The 17,503-nt window shown below is 39.2% G+C and overlaps 1 protein-coding gene across 2 annotated transcripts in view; it reads left to right on the forward strand.

The window, feature by feature from the left end:
- Positions 1-17,503, forward strand: part of CRB1 (crumbs cell polarity complex component 1) — a 160,708-nt gene that overhangs the window by 87,632 nt on the left and 55,573 nt on the right. The gene's annotated exons all lie outside the window — the stretch shown is intronic.

The raw sequence follows: 17,503 nt of genomic DNA on the forward strand, positions 1-17,503 counted from the left end.
TCTTCCCCAGCTTTTTTTCTAGTATATTAGATATTTATAGTGTGTTATGTCCCAGTTTTGTCATCTCTCAGCTAACTGTATGAATCTAGTTACTTCAGTCTCCCACATATAGAATATGCTCTCTAACCCTTTCATGGTTGTATGGCCTTTACAGTCTGTCCAGTTTAACAGGTTCCATTCTGTATCGTGCAACTGAGACCTGAACACAAAATGTAAACTGTGACCATCCTATGACTGAATAAAGAATATTATCAACTCCCTAATACAGCCAGAGACTGGTAAGATCTCTTATCTGGAACAATGTGAGTGCTGATTTTAGTGCCTCTTGAAACTCATGGCATCCTATTTCAGCTAACGATACATATTTTCCTAATTAGATATTTCCTTCCCCCACATGTCTGACTGAGTTCTTTGTCTAAAGAACAAGTTTGATTGTGCACGGCAGACTGAAGACAAAGACAAATTCTATCACTGGCCATGGAGGGTAAAATTGTGCTGTGTTATAAGCAGGCAACAACCCCTATGAAATCAATAATGCCGCACATGCGTAATTGACAACAGAAAGTCACTTAGCCTCTGTTACTTAATAATCTGCTTCTCCAGCTCATGGAAAACTTTAGTTTGTAGAGTTGATGCTTTTCAGCATAATATTGTACATGCCCACATTTTACTGATCAAATTTACAATCAGGTTGCCAAAATAAGACAGATGCACAACCTGTCATATGCTATGCTTTGGATAATAAAACTTGCAATGAGACAATGAACTGGAGCATTATATAGTCTCACAGATCCCTAGGAAAATCCTGAAAGAGTCTGACATATACAGAGAAGAAAAAAAGAGGAATATGTTGGATGTGTAGGACTTATACATTTTACATGCCCCATATATTCTAGAGTATGAATGGGATATTTAAGATCAGACTTTAAGTAGTAAACAAAATGATCCAATGTAATGGTTCAAAATGAATGTAAAAGGATCAAATCACATCCTTTACAGCCCCACTGACTTCACTGAGTGCTGCACCAACTTACCTCAGCATTAAATTTGGCCAAGTATTAGATTTTTAACAAAAAGTTTTCTTAACATGCATATTTTGCTGTTTTGAATTTTGAAAACAGCCCTATAAACTCACCATTATAAAACCTATTAAGATACAATGTACTGGGAATTCAAGAAATTAACTTTATTTTGATAAATACTTTTAAAGACAGAAGGCCTGATTCTGATCTGTGTAAATCAAGCATAGCCTTGCTGAAGTCAAAGAAGTTAACATAAGTGTAAAGCTGGGTAGAAATTAGACAAATGGCTATACAGTGCTGGGCTATATATATAATAATGTTCCTGGAGTTACATTATTGCTTTCTTTATAGAAAGTCTTTCTTGAATAGCTATGATTGTTAATTAAAGTGTTCCAAATGTTCTATATTATCTGTATTAAACTGCACAATCTCTCTTGGCTTGATGGATTGTATTTTGTGGTAAGAGAAAAACATTTGTCATCATTTCCCTTTTCATGATCTACAGCATGTGTGTGTGTGTGTGTGTGTGTGTGTGTGTGTGTGTGTTAGTGAACCAGAATTTATTTTGCTCTTCTTTACAAATGAGTTAATGTAATATTGAGGTTTCAGATAACAGTAACCATGTCATGTGTATGCAGTATTTATATATTTGCTATAACAATAATACTGGCCACTATTCAAATGTCAACTCTGTACTAATCTTGATTCTTAAATGTACAAGAATACACCTAGCCAGTATTTTGCTGTTGCAATAGCATTAAATGTTGTAATTCTCTCCTTAATTCACCCTGTGGTGCTTAGATCCTTTAAAGGTCACAAATTGCATTTAGTTAATATATTTCTTTTACTCTACTGTCTGCACTATCCTCTGTACACTTGAGAAGACTTTATGCTCCTACTTGTTTTTGGCCCATTACTTTGGCAAATGTTATTTTGGATTTTTCAGTGTGAAATTCTAGCTTGAAATTTACATGATGCTTCATCCTTTGCTTATGAAGCAGCATCACCACACTGATATCAGCAGAGCAATAGGAAAATTCCCCATACTCCCTGCATCTGCTGAGCCAGCAGAGGGAGCATAGTGTTTTATAGATGTGTAGGACCTTATAAACGTTGGCAATTGTTTGATTTTAGATTTAGCCTGTTATGTCCCAAAGGAGTTTAGCCTGTTATGTCCCAAAGGAGCAATTAGCGCTTACTCCTGTAGATTGTATTCACTCTTTACAGTCAGAGGACTTTTGGGTGAACTCAGGTCCTTAGTGTCAGCATTTTCTTAGGCTTGCATAATGTGAACACTGGGCCTCAGGATTCAGGAGATTATGGAAATTGGGCTTTGGTGTCATGTTGATTCACACAGACCTGGAGATGCTATGAAAAATCAGGAGCTGCAGCTTTGTGCAGACATGAAGAAGTAACTTGATAGTTGAACCAAGGCTAACATCCACTGAAAGGTGAATAGACCACTGATGCTTTCACTCAGGAAAATAACATGGTACTTCCATTACCATGTGCTGTGTCCTGTTGATGGGGAAGGATGTCTTATTGATGAAATGACTTCATATTTAAGATGGACAGTGTGGAAGGAAGTGTCAAAGTGCCAGATCCCGAGCACTCACAACATACACTGCAGTCTCAACAAAATAAATATTTTGAGTATTATATATAATATAATATATATATATTACACACACACACACACACACACACACACACACACACACACACACACACACACTCATGTGTTCTCCAGATTGTTAAAACAGCATTAAAGTAGGTTAGAAACAAGTATGCCGCCTTTACATAAGTACAGTACCAGTACCAGTTCCCATAGTACCAGTGACATAAATAATCTCACCTTTTAAGCATAATGGGCACCTCCATCTGAACATCTGAAATGTCAAGGGTAATTACAAACTTTGTTTTCAAATACATTTAATAGTTTATTTATGGTGTGAAATGCTTTTTACCCTTTTGAACTTTCAGATTTCCAGGCTAAGCAAAATGGTGGGCATTTTCCTTCAAAAAATAATTGCATCTGGACTGAGAAATTGTGTGCCAAGATCCAGCCTGAACTAAATTAAATGGGCTGAGCTAACAGGCTGGCCGGTGGTAGAATTCAGTACTTCCATGCAAGAGATGTGAGTTTCAGTCCAGGATGTGACGTCTTACTTCAGAGGCCAACACGGGTGGGAAACACTGCAGAGACACCACACTTATCCTTGGGAGAAGGGAATGTCTTGCACGGATGATTCACAAACAGTTAAAGAGATGCAGTGTCAGGCTCCACAGGGAATCCAACCTACTTTTTTATAGGTCATCATGGTGTGATGCTCTGTACCTCAGGGGGACACCCTACATCCCCAAGTTCATCTTTATAAAATGATTGTGTGGTATTCAGTGCAAAGTTTATCATGTTGGGTGTCTTCGGAAGGCTCATAATGCACTGAGCATGGTTGTTATAGTGATGTTATTGTAATTGTTATAGTAATGTTATAGTATGGTTATAGGTTATAATTACATCTATATAGTTCTGAGGCTGAAAATGTATCCTCATGGCTTAAAGCAAGCTCATGCAAAAACTCTCCAAGAATAGAGAGGCAGTTCACATCTCATCAGGGCCTGGATGGGACAAACCCAGCTCAGCCTCACAGGAACAATGGACGCCGGCTTAGGCAGCAACAAAAGAACCTGTTAGCCCCTCAAGGGAGTCACCCCACTTCCTTTGGTCAGTTTGGGACTGCAATGAAGTAATGCTCACCTGACTCTGAAGGGGTAGCGGGGAAGCCAAGAGGAATTAAAGGACATGATAAAAGGAGAGACATTTTGCCATGCTCTCTTTTTGCTACCTACATCTACAGACACCACCAAATGACTGAAACACTGATCAAAGGGAGAGCTTGACTGAAAAGTAACCAGCCACCCTGTGGTGAGAAGCATCTAAGTTTGTAAGGACACCGAAAGTGTTAAGATCAGCTTAGAATACGTTTTGCTTTTATTTCATTTGACCAAATCTGACTTGTTATGTTTTGACTTTTAATCCCTTAAAATCTATCTTTATACTTAATACATTTGTTTGTTTGTTCTACCTGAAACAGTGCGTTTGGTTTGAAACATGTCAGAGACTCCCCTTGGGATAACAAGCCTGGTACATATCAATTTCTTTGTTAAAATGATGAATTCATATAAGCATGCAGCATCCAGTGGGCATAACTGGATGCTGCAAGACAGAGGTTCCTAGCATTGTGTCTAGGCCCGAAGATATTGGCTAGTGTTATTCACTTGCAAGTAGCTGGGAGCAGCTTACATGCCAGAGGCTGTGCATGAACAGCCCAGGAGTGGGGGTTCTCACAGCAGAGCAGGGTAAGGCTGGCTCCCAGAGTCAAAGATTGGAAAGGCCTAGTAGATCACCGGTCCAGATAATACCAGAGGGGAATGTCACACATGGGTCTTCAATCAGCGAGTAGTAAAGGCAGGGAAAATCATGGGGGTTTGGAAATCCTCAGGACTGTCATGTACAGATAATCCCCTAAAACTTCTTGGACAAAAGCTGCTAAACCAAGAACTTCTGAATTGGTGCAGTGTAACAGAAAAACCCAAAGATCCTCAATTTTAACAGCAGGGCCAATCTGCCTCCAATTTCCCATCTGTAAATGAGGATAATACTTACCTGCTATGACATTACTCAGAATACAATTGGGTCTGTTGGACAGCTGTGTCCACTCAGTTCTCCAATATGGGTTGCCTTTTACACTGCTTCGCTGTGAGAGCAACCACTTCTGGCTTGCTCACACATAGCCTCCAGCATATAAATTATCCTCAGCTATAGTGCAAAAGGGCTTCAGCCAGCCAGCCTGCCATCCTTGAGTTACACTGGAGAGTGACACCAGCAAATTCCCAGTCCCAGACTTTCCCCCTAGAAATGTGTCTTGTACTGCCCAGTATCCTCCTGGACAATACAAGCTCATATAAAGTCCATTATTTCATTAATAGAAAATGATATGCACAAACCTTATCTCAAATGGAGTTCCCAAAACACTTTAATCCAAACACACTGGCATAGATAATAAAATAAGTTTATTAACTACAGAAAGATTGCTTTTAAGTGATTACAAGTAATGAGGCATAATAGTGAGAATTTGGTTACAAGAAAATAAAAGGTAAAATGCAATTAAGAACTAACTTAACAAGCTAAATGAATTCAAAGCAAAATGTCTCTATCACCAAATGATTTTGTGGTCTTACTGGGTGGATGCCTTTCAGCCAGGACCCCTCCCCCAGTCCAATGCTCTTTTTCTTGTCCTTCAGGTGTTGTGGGCAGAGAGAAAGGGAGGAGAGAGGTACAAAATTTATCATAGTCTTGTAAAAAGGATGAACATAAGGTTACAGACTGTCACACCTGCCTCACAGAAGTGCTAAGATTTAGTTAATAATGTACAGCATTTGAAATTGAAAAGCATTATGTCAGGCTCCCTGATCCTACAAACCACTACAGCTGGACCTCATGCTTCTGTGAGGAAGCTTTAAACATAGTAGGTAAGAATGAAGCTTAGTCATGTTTGCAAGATCAAGCCCTCATTGCTTGGTTTTACTATTTTTTAAGAGAAATCCTACTATTTTATGCCTTGTAAATTTGGTTTCTTGCCTCAAAAAATTGACCAGTATTTCAACTACCCAAATGTTCTGTTTTCTTATAAAACTACATACACCAGATTCCCATTGTAACCCATCAAGGACAAAAACCAAACAACCCCCTGCCCAAACCCCCCCCCCCCCGCCCCCCAAAAAAAAACCCTGTGTGTGTTTTCATATTTCTTGACTGAACCCAGGAGGTTTACATTTTGCTGACAGTTAATTACAACTGATAAGTCCCATGACTAAGGCCTTCTCAAGTACATGAAAAAGTATGTCACAATACCAAGTAGTAAAATAATCTGGAGAAACGAGTACCAAAAAATTTGTATTTTATGTGGTGTGTCACATAAAAGCTCTTTTACCTAAATTGTTCCCTGTAGCATCGTGCTCTTAATTGTTTTAGTGTTTGCAGGTAATAAGAACATGAATGATAGTACTTTGCATATTTATATCAACTCATTTGCACTGCTTGAAGTCAACACTGAAGTGATTATAATGAGGTATGACCTGTTTTTCTTTAGATATGCTTACTGACTCTTTCAGGTGCAAGGAGAAGTTAAAAGAAACTAAACTAACCTTTTACTTCCCTTAAGGATGCTGATCATCTTTTTAAATAAGAAAATATTTTAATTACCTTGAAAACAGAGACATTGCTGTTCGTTTAGGAGGGAATGGATGAAGGAAAAGGAAAAATGCAGCATAGGTGCTAATATGTGCTGATAATTAGTTGCTAGAAATAGATTCATTGGACCTTGTTCAGATTGATCTCACTCTGGTGTAAACTCTGAGATTCTAGCTATGTTAACAAGAAGACATTATTAGATAGTCATAAAGTTCAATAGTATCATGGATAATACACTGTAATGTCAGCACTGATTTTTTTTCTACCAAAAGAATTTATTCTTATTTATTATTAGGTTGTGTGCATATGGAGAGTGGCTGTGTTTGAGGTTAAGCCTTAGGGCTTGTCTCCATGAACACTTAGTTCATGGCAAGCAAGGCTGTGAATTTACCCCATGCCTGTGTGCCATGCACTAAATGTGAATACTTCTGATGCACCGTAAAAGCTCCCTAGTGTGCTTTTTGATCTACCCTGCTTTGTATACAGCAACACCCATATATAGTAAAATCCGTGCCCTTACAATCTGCTGTATCGAGTCCATAGCAAACCATAATTAAATACAATGGTGAGGACAAAGGTTATTGAAAGTATGTTTCGAGGAGAAGTAGAGACTCATTTTTCTACTTTTTATCCAGCATAATATATACATACAGTATATAGACATCTATTCTTAGGGCTCTGTTCTCCTTTTAGCTGGGTATGCCTTATTAAAACTATCATTTTATAGCCTACTGGCTTTTTGAATTTATTGTAATATGGACTGACAATGAGGTTATGCAAACACAGTCACTTTTATGGATTGTAGAGATGCACATTGGTTTTAGCAAAACAAAATTTCTTGCAAATCACTGAAATATTTTCCCAAGCTACTATCTCCTTGGGCAAGAGTTAGGGGCAGGAGCAGTTTCACACTAGACAGCACAATGGCTGTACATGCCTATCTCAATTAGAACAAAGAGGAAATGGCCAGCAAGAGACAAGATACAAAATTCCTTTTACAAGAGACTGGATGCAGCCAAGCCTCTCAATAGCTGTATTCATCAAACAGCAAACATTCTTAAAAACCCTTCAGAAGTTTTAGGAGTGAAAATTAATTTATTTTTTAAAATTCCAGAGTGAGGTTTTCTTTAATCAAATGCTCAAAACAGATTTTAAGTCAATGACACATAACCTTGTATGAACCTATTAAAGAGCTCAAGGGGATTGTTTGCTTTAAGGCCCCTAAGGATACTTGGCAGTTCAGACATACACAGTATATGTTGGTACAAGTGTGTAATCTACACAAAATACAAAACAGATCATTGATGTTTTGAATTTAACAGACTGGTTGGGATACCCAGCAAAGTGAAACATGAAAAATGGGGTGAATTGTTAACAAATCTCTCTCTGACATTCTGCCATGGCACTTGCAATTACAGCATACTGCAAGTAGAAAATAAAACATCTTTCTTTGGCTTTCACATGTCTAGTCCGCAGCTCCTTCCAATCAATTGTAACCCTGTCTCCAGTCCTTTTGACGCCCCTGTCCCACTTATTTCTGTTCTATTTTGGTCCTATTTTCCTCCACCTTTTGTAAGTTGACAGTCTGTTTCCTCTCATATGACTGCCTTTTCTCCATTACAAAATCCAATGGCCTCTTATTTTTCCTAACTCTTCTCTATCTTCTGCCTTTGACACTGCTGATTTTCTCTTCCCTGAATCCACCTTTGATCTTTTTTAGTCCCTTTCTCCCTCCCCCTGTTTATATTTACGTATACATATATATAGAATGTGAGCTCACTGTTGCTGAGACAAAATCACTATTCTGCCTCCCAAACTTTCTCTTCTCTCTCTTCTCTTTCCCTTACATCATTGATGCCATCTTCCCCATCACCCAAACCAGTATTTCTGGTGTCATCTTTGATGCCTTCATCTTCTTTTCATAGAATCATAGAAGAATAGGGTTGGAAGAGTCCTCAGGAGGTCATCTAGTCCAACCCCCTGCTCAAAGCAGGACCAACCCCAACTAAATCATCCCAGCCAGGGCTTTGTCAAGCCAGGCCTTAAAAACCTCTAAGGATGGAGATTGCACCACCTCCCTAGGTAACCCATTCCAGTGCTTCACCATCCTCCTAGTAAAATAGTTTTTCCTAATATCCAACCTAAACCTCCCCAACTGCAGCTTGAGACCATTGCTTCTTGTTCTGTCATCTGCTACCACTGAGAACAGCCTAGCTCCATCCTCTTTGGAACCCCCTTCAGGTAGTTGAAGACTGCTGTCAAATCCCCCCCCCCACTCTTCTCTTCTGAAGACTAAATAAGTTCCTTCAGCTTCTCCTCATAAGTCATGTGCCCCAGCCCCCTAATCATTTTTGTTGCCCTCTGCTGGATTTTCTCCAATTTGTCCACATCCTTTCTGTAGTGGGGAGCCCAAATCTGGACACAATATTCCAGATGTGGCCTCACCAGTGCTGAATACAGGGAAATAATCACTTCCCTCGATCTGCTGGCAATGCTCCTACTAATGCTGTCCAATATGCCTCTAGCTTTCTTGGCAACAAGGGCAGACTGCTGACTCATATCCAGCTTCTTATCCACTGTAATCCCCAGGTCCTTTTCTGCAGAACTGCCTCTTATCTAGTCGGTCCCCAGCCTGTAGCAGTGCATGGGATTCCTCTGTCTTAAGTGCAGGTCTCTGCACTTGTCCTTGTTGAACCTCTTCAGATTTTTTTTTTGTCCAATCCTCCAATTTGTATAGGTGGACCCTATCCCTACCCTCCAGTGTATCTATCTTTTCCTCCAGCTTAGTGTCATCCATGAACTTGCTGAAGCTGCAATCCATCCCATCATCCAGATCATTAATGAAAATGTTGAACAAAACCGGCCCTAGGACAGGCCCCGGGGCACTCTGCTTGATACCGGCTGCCAACTAGACATTGAGCTGTTGATCACTACCCGTTGAGCCCAGCAATCTAGCCAGGTTTCTAACCACCTTACAGTCCATTCATCCAATCCATACTTTTTTAACTTGCTGGCAAGAATACTGTGGGAGACTGTCAAAAGCTTTGTTAAAGTCAAGGTATATCACATCCACTGCTTTCCCCATATCCACAGAGCCAGTTATCTCATCATAGAAGGCAATCAGATTGGTCAGGCATGACTTGCCCTTGGTGAATTCATGTTGACTGTTCCTGATTACCTTTCTCTCCTCAAAGTGCTTCAAAATGGATTCTCCCTTTACGTTAAGGTCCTCTCCAAATCCTCCTCTTTTTTGCCACAAATTCATCTCCAAAATCTTACCTGCTGTATCTCTGTCAGCACTAAAATTATTCTGTTTTCTGTCTTGGCTATTGCACTCCCCCCACCCCCACCCCCACCCCCAGGCTTCCTCATAACTCATTCCCCACTTTAATCGGCCCTGTGCCCTCACTCTGACTATGTTCCTTTTAAAGTTCTACTCTGGATTCCCATATTCTTTGAATTTCATTTCAGATTTCTCCTTAAGCTGGCTCCAGACCTCACTTCTTCATACGGTCCATTCTACAGCATGTGCAGAGCCTCAAGCTGCTTTCTCAACTGCTCCTTTCAGGGCGGACTGTGGCATATAGACACTGACCCTCACAGGGGGGTGGCATAGGGACACATCATTTCAGGGGAAGCCCAGGAATGATTGTTCTTCATTGCACCGGGGCTGGGGGTTTGTTGTGTGAGGAGCTTGATGCAGCTGACTGAAGAATTGGAGATGCTGAGACTAGTATTGTGTCTCCAATACTATTGCAGCCCTCTTTCTCCCAGTTGGTCCTTTCTGGCTCATATCCAACTTGGGATCAAGGAGGGGGGAGACAGAAAGGCCCTGAACTGTCTGCTCAGTAGTTGCCAATATGTATCCCAGAGGCTGGGGAAGTAACTGGATGAAAATCTAGCTGAGCTATGGACAAGCATAATAGGGTGCTGTGGGCATGAGTGTTATGCCATCTTTGCTCTTAAAAAATGGAATTATTCAATGTCTTCTACACACTGATTTGGTGATAAATGTGTAAGTCAGTGAACTAGTAGCAATGTCTGGTGTCTGCAGCTATTTACAAACTGAGCTATGTTCCTACTGGCTATCTCAAGAGGACCAGAGCAGAGAGAACATGAACATCACTTGTCTATGGCTAGAACTGTTTAAAATCATCTGGAAATATAGAAATATCTGAAAATGAGAAAAACAAAATAAAATAAGCAAGGCAAAAAAAAAAACCAAATACCCCAAACAAATCTTAGTAAATGAATATAAATATTAGCTGTGACCTCCAGAAGACGCCTTTTCATCCAACAGATACAAACAGGCTAACGTATGTGGATATAGATACCCTGCCCCCTAAAAGTGAAATGCAAGTGAACTAATCAGTTCTACAGAAGTAGGGACATGGTTGGGGCGTGAATTGGTTGCCATTCAGGGGAGGCATGGCATTAGTAGCACTTGTTTCTCCTGTTTTTCTGATTAAGGCCCCAATCCTATAAGCAGATCCACATGGCCAGGCACAGGGGGGCTGTCCAAGTGAATCTAGAGTAGGCCTAGGGGCAAGCAGCAGCTATGCCATGCTGTTCTTCAATGAGAAGGCTTCATGCTATTCTCAAGCCCAAGAGTTGTTAACCTCTGACCATGCTCTACATAGAGTATTGAATAAGATATACTGATGCCTAGCAAAGCAATCTCATGAAAAAAGCCCAGCTGAAACGACTTAGAAGCTGATGCCAGTGGTTAAATAGGTTGGCTGTTTCCAATATTTGTAAAATAAAATAAACAGGCCAGTCCTCACTACACAATCACCTACAGCAGGTATTTTTGTTTTCAAATGAAATCTATTTAAGGTGTTACCAAACATCTAACAAATGGAAAAAAATGTCCAAATGCTGTTGCACTCAAAAAGGTTTAATGATGTAAGAGATTAAGGCCTTTTTTCCCCCTGCTTAAAAAAAATCCATGAAGGCTGAAAAGTTCAAACTAGTCTATGAAGTTTCAGCCCAGTGCAATTTAAAAAGGTTGAGTTACAGCATATTATACCAAACATAGCACATTATGAATTCCATATTCCCTCAGCAAGAGTGGCATATTTAATGAGTAAGCCAAGTCATTCAGCTCTGTTTCCATTTTATGTTTTTCCCAAAATTGTATTAGGCTAAAATGGACATTTCAACTGGCAAGAGGAAAAATAGCAGAATAATGAATTTGTAGGCAATAAAGCAATAACTAACACGTTACTAGGACTTTACAAAATGTGTGTTCTATATGAAAGGTATCATGTGTACATTATCTCAATGTCAGCAAATGCTTTTTATAATGCAGTTTTAAACAGGGTTTTCAACTTTCCACGTGCATCAGCCCTACCCTGTATTTTGTCTTTTGTACTCTATGACTTTTTCCTGCTAAAACAGCCACACAAGATTTTCCAGAGCATATCTGATTGCTGGTTGGATTAAGACCAGTATCCAGAAAAAGTCATTTTTTTACATTTCAAAAGTAAGGGAAAAAAATCCTTTAATTCACCTCACCAGCTCTGCAGTGTACGAAGCAGTAAAATTTCCCTCCTGACCCCTGTGGCAACTGATTTACACCCTGAAGCATGAGATTTAATTACCATTATTTGAGGATGGTTGATTTTGCTTCCTTGCACTCTCTCACTCATAAAGGTGCATTTCCTCCTTCCAGCAAAAAGTAATTATCTCTTTGCAATTATCAGTACAGATGTGGCAAAATTTGAATTTTCATGATTATTCAATAAGATTTGGAGCACTGAAGAATATATACCCAGCGAGATCATTCAGCTGGCCTCAGGATTAATGAGCCTCTTGAATAGAAGATGCCGCAGAAAGTGAAGGGGCTTTTATAACAGACTGTTCCAATACAACTGTTAAGATGGGTGGGGAAAGGATAATTACAGATTCTTCCCTGTCCACCCCCCAAGAATACATATTTTTAAAGGGCACGTTATCATTTAAGTTGCTGCAAGGTTGACTCTTATTTGCATTAGAGTTAGCTTCATTTACACTTTAGACACTGGGAATTATTCAGCTTTGTGAGAGAGATGAGCCAAAACCAAAACACCATATCTGAACTCTTTGTAAGGTTCTGAACCAAACCCCTCAGATCTGAGCACTTTTGAACTTGGAGTTTGAACCCCACATTTGAACCTTCCCAAGTTGCAGGGTGCTCAGATTTGGTTCATGATATCGTTAGCTTCAAACTGGAATCCAGATCCATGGTTTTCTTTCATGCCCATTTCCCTATAGAACAAATGTGTAGTTGATAAACTTGAATTTTCTGGGTGTGGATGGCAGAACTTCCTTCATAGGTGGAGCAAGCAGAAATTTGACCAACTGTAAAAGCAGCTGCTCGGGCCTTCAGTAAGGATTCAATGCTGATTTTAGCTGACTGGTTGATTGTATTCGACTCCCCTTGCAAGCAGCCAGGGAACAGATTGTTTGATCTCTCTAGCTGAAATCCTGAGGTTCTCAAAATGTGAAACTTTTTGCTTGTACATTGAGCCCATTTGTTAAAGAAATAATCCAGTGACAGTAGCAAACTCCCACGTGCCATTGTACCAGAGTGACTTTTCAGTAGAGAAATGCACTTTGAGCCTTGTAAAGTACCCAGATACCACAGCATGAGCACCAGATAAATGCTGATAATAATCTTTAGTCATAACACATTACCAGTGTTTCCATAATTTTGTATAAGGCTTCCTGAGTTACTTCTGAAAGAGTCTGAATTACGCTGTTCCAAAGCATATGCATTTGTTATATGCATGATCACACTATATACATAACTCTTTTCAGGCTGAAGGGGGTGGCTTAGTTATTTAAACATCAAGTTGCAAACATCCAGGTCCCATGACACTCTGGATTCAAATGCTGGCAGGGTCAACTCAGCCCTTCAATCTGTCAAGGTAGAGCAACTGAGTTTCCTGTATATGGGTGTCTTTGAGACCATAAAAACCATATGACTGAGACACAAAGCTCTGATAACCCCTGATACTGGGTTTGGGCATTCAAAGCCAGTCTGTATAACCACAAATGTGTGCCACTAGACGGGGTGGGGTACATGTCCCAGGCACTCAGGGATGTTCCGATTTACCATACCCCAGACAGATTCAAATTGCAGGGCTCCTGTCGAACTATGATCGCCTTTTAAAGGTGCCCTCACCCCCAAGGAGTGTGACAGTGCACATCTGGATGGGGCATTGTAAGTGATAGCTTGAGAAAGAGTCCAAGTATACATGTCTACTGCGTAAGCAGCATAATGAGTCTTACGTTAAGCCCCACTGATCTGGCTTGGGGAAAATAAACTGTCAGGCTACATCAGCAAACATAGTACCTACATGGAACAAGCTAATCCTGGAAAAGAAGCCCTCATTTCTAGAATTGTTTCAAAATTTACAGAAACTTATTTCATGGACCACATAAATATTGTAAGATCCATTTTACTGAGGAAAAAAATGATTGCAACCAGGATGCAGGCTTACGCTGTTATAATGACAGTATTTACAGGTAATTGGTTTTTTTTGTTGTTGTTGTTGCTAAACTGTGTCTTGGCTCAGACCTCTCAGTGTTGTCTGGCAGTTAGACTGTACTGAACATACAGTTACTGGCCTGAATACCAACTTGCTACTTGCATAATATTTAGAATGCATTGAGAAATTGAGATGGGAGGGGACAGTAAATGGATTTCTAAACAAAGACGCAAACAAATGTTTAATTCAGATAATAACTTTAATTTTAATTATTTAATGGAGTGAAAATTAATGGACACTTGGCAGAATTAAATTTGAATAATTGCTTTTGTCATTCAATTTCTGTGGCAATCACTTGTTATTAATTTTGAAACAAATAGCTTAATTTAATATTTTAAAAATTGGGTAAGTAAACAGCTGTAATATCTTAATAGCACATTAAAATGCAAATAAATTATCAGTTTTTTCAAGAACAAATGGACACATATCATCCAATTTTTTAAATAAATTGCATCATCTCAGATGGGGAAAAATTAACATATGGTATATGAAGAAAAACATTTTTAAAGTATTCCTGATTTCAAATTGTATTATGAAATAAATGGTGTACAAAAGAAGGCTGGCTAATTTTACTTTCAAAAGAATGTACAATGTATTTAGCTGAGCAGATGCTTATAACTACCAAAACAATTAGCACTGAAGTGACAATTACTATTCGTTCTTAACTAATTTTTGGTCTGTCTCATGGCCTACCTGTATGCGAACTATTTTTTACATGATGACTTGTACACCAAACTGAGATTGGTGAACCACATAGGCAGTTCTATAAATATTGACTAATCCTTTTATCTTGAGTGACAGTGGTCCTTGCTTGCACAGCCAACTGGCAAATAACAAGCAATATCAGCCAGTGCTTGTAAGAAGGTTTAATTATTCTTGAGAACTACACAGGGATTTAATCTTTGGCTTTTTGGTGGGGCTTGCATGTATGTTTTATGTTGATCTTAATACAAACTAGAATATATATTGTTTGTTATTATTTTTGAAATCTCATTTAATACTGCTTAAACAACAGAGATTCACATTCAGACATTGAAATTCTTATGAAATAATGACAGGTTTCAGAGTAGCAGCCGTGTTAGTCTGTATTCGCAAAAAGAAAAGGAGTACTTGTGGCACCTTAGAGACTAACCAATTTATTAGAGCATAAGCTTTCGTGAGCTACAGTGAGCTGTAGCTCACAAAAGCTTTTGCTCTAATAAATTGGTTAGTCTCTAAGGGGCCACAAGTACTCCTTTTCTTTTTATGAAATAACGTTTCCTAAAATTTATCCTAACGTGCAGGTTCTTTACATTCCAGGGCTTACTTTCTGTAGGCAAAGGAACACTGTAGTGTGGTTTCGTTCTTTGTCATACATCACCATTTGTAAATATTCTACTTAATTTAAAAAGTGAAAATGTATATGATTTACAACCAAATGTTCTTTGTTCATGGAATTATTTTCATTACTTTATTTTTGTACTGATGTGCACTTAAGGCCTGATTCTCTGCTGCTTTGTACCTTCTGTAGTCATTGACTCCTACACAAAATAAATACAAAGTGTGTGTGATGGCTACTATTCTGACTTCACACCCACTTCCCACGGGTATGAATGACTATATTGACTGCAAAAAGTGGAAAATCAGCCCTTTTTTGTGATACCTTTATGAGTGGCAGAAAGGATAAACTGCGAGGATAAACTCAATGATATATGTGCAGGGCTCAGACAGGTGAAATGGGGATACACAAGTACCTAGACAGACCATATGTTGTGCCATCTACTTTGCCAATTCATGCTATGAAAGGTGTAGTATGAAGTTCTGATCCATACATTGTTAAATGAATTCTGAAGACTCTGAGGGCATACAGCTCTTGGCATACTTAAGCACCCAGCTGATCCTACTGATTCAATATTGCATACATTTTTAGCCCTGACACAAAAACCCAGTGACACCTAAAGGGCTATAACAGCAGTGCATGATTGAGTTGTACATTGTACACTTGTGGACATTTCATTCGCTATGTTAAAGGCAGAAAAGTGGGCTACATCAGGAAGATGATGTATTAAAACATCGGCTGAAGCATAGCAGCTCAGTGGAACTTCACTTTTCATATATTCAAATAACTTCTAGTATAGCAAAAAGCAGGACAGGACTACAGCATATGGATTACTGTAAACTGGGTAAGGCAGATATTGTTCTGGCCCCCAGTCAATGAAGGTTTAGAAAGTGAACTTGACTTTAAGAAAGTCGGTCCCAATTATTCATATTTCTGTCAGGTGTCACTACACATTAATGTACAAATAGACATCTCATGATGGAATATTTATAAGCTAGCTGGGAAACAGAGAGACTACAGCAGTAATAGTCCATTGCCAAAATATAAGAGATAGTACTGGCTACATTTGATGATCTGAAGTTTCATCTGGAAACTTCACACCATAATTTGAGAATGATAAATGACAAGGCTCATTGCTAAGACAGGGGGCTAGCTTTGATAATGATTGAGTAAAGTGGACAGACACTGAATTAGTATGGCTGCTATTCCAAACTAATCAAAATAGTTTAACTTGTTCCTATAATTTCCCTTGAAGGACGTTTGTGTTTTGCTGTAGTAGGTCAATCTCTTTAAAGTTTACATTCAAAGACAGGTACAGTATGTGATAGCAAATTATCTTCAATGAAGGGAATAGCTTCTTATCATAGGCTGTTAACTGTTACAGAGTTCTTATACAGTTTCTGGAGAGCCAACACAGACCCATCGAAGCCAATTTAATTTCAGTGGGAGATATTTGGGTTCAAACATTATTTTGGTTAATTACTTCATAATGATCATACTTTGTAATTATATTTCAATCAAAGAGCTCCAGACATTTCATTTCATTCTCTGGAATAAAAACTGGGGAGGAAAATGGAATCTCCGTGTTATAACGCATGTGAGTTTTCAACCAAAAATCCCACTGGGATCTTCTGCAGGCCTCCATGGGAGTGTAAATGGATTTCCCCTCTCCATTGCATATGTACTGGTCACTCTTGAATGGTGTGGTTCCTGGCTGCTCTGCATGAGAAGGGAAACTGGAGGATATAGGCCCCATTTATTAAGTTTCAGACCTATGTGAGATATGTGTTATTAGCATCAGAGTGAATCTGTTGAAGGAAGGGAAACGTTACTCCCGAAACGTGGTGAAGTGAACACTGAATATCAGAACTAACGGGTCACCCTGGAGAAAGCTGAATCTATAAAAGGAGGAGTGGGGACATGATTATGGGAAAGCTTTTTTTCTATTTAAGGTACATATATGGCCTCCATCACTGTAGTATCTCAGCACTTCACAATTGTTCATGTATTTATCCTCACAATACCCCTGTGAGGCTGGGAAGCATCAGTATTCTGTACCTTACAGATAAGGAACAGAGACACAGAGAGACTAAGCAGCTTGCCCTGGGTCACACAGGATGTTTGTTGCAGAGCCTGTTGTTTGTGGGGAACCTTAAACCAGGTTTCCCACAGCCCACAGTAGCGCTTTAACCATGGGACCATCCTTCCCCTCAACTGAATGAATGTAAATGAGAAAGAAGAACCTGCAGTCTCTGATCTATGTATTATTTTATTATTCATACATATTAATGAACAGTTCTTGGCTTTTACCATGTGATAAAAAATGTATTTTTCCAGAAGAATTGCCATTTTTCACACCAACTCTGCCATGGAA

Source organism: Dermochelys coriacea, chromosome 8 (genome assembly GCF_009764565.3).
Source record: "Dermochelys coriacea isolate rDerCor1 chromosome 8, rDerCor1.pri.v4, whole genome shotgun sequence".
Lineage (NCBI taxonomy): Eukaryota > Metazoa > Chordata > Testudines > Dermochelyidae > Dermochelys > Dermochelys coriacea.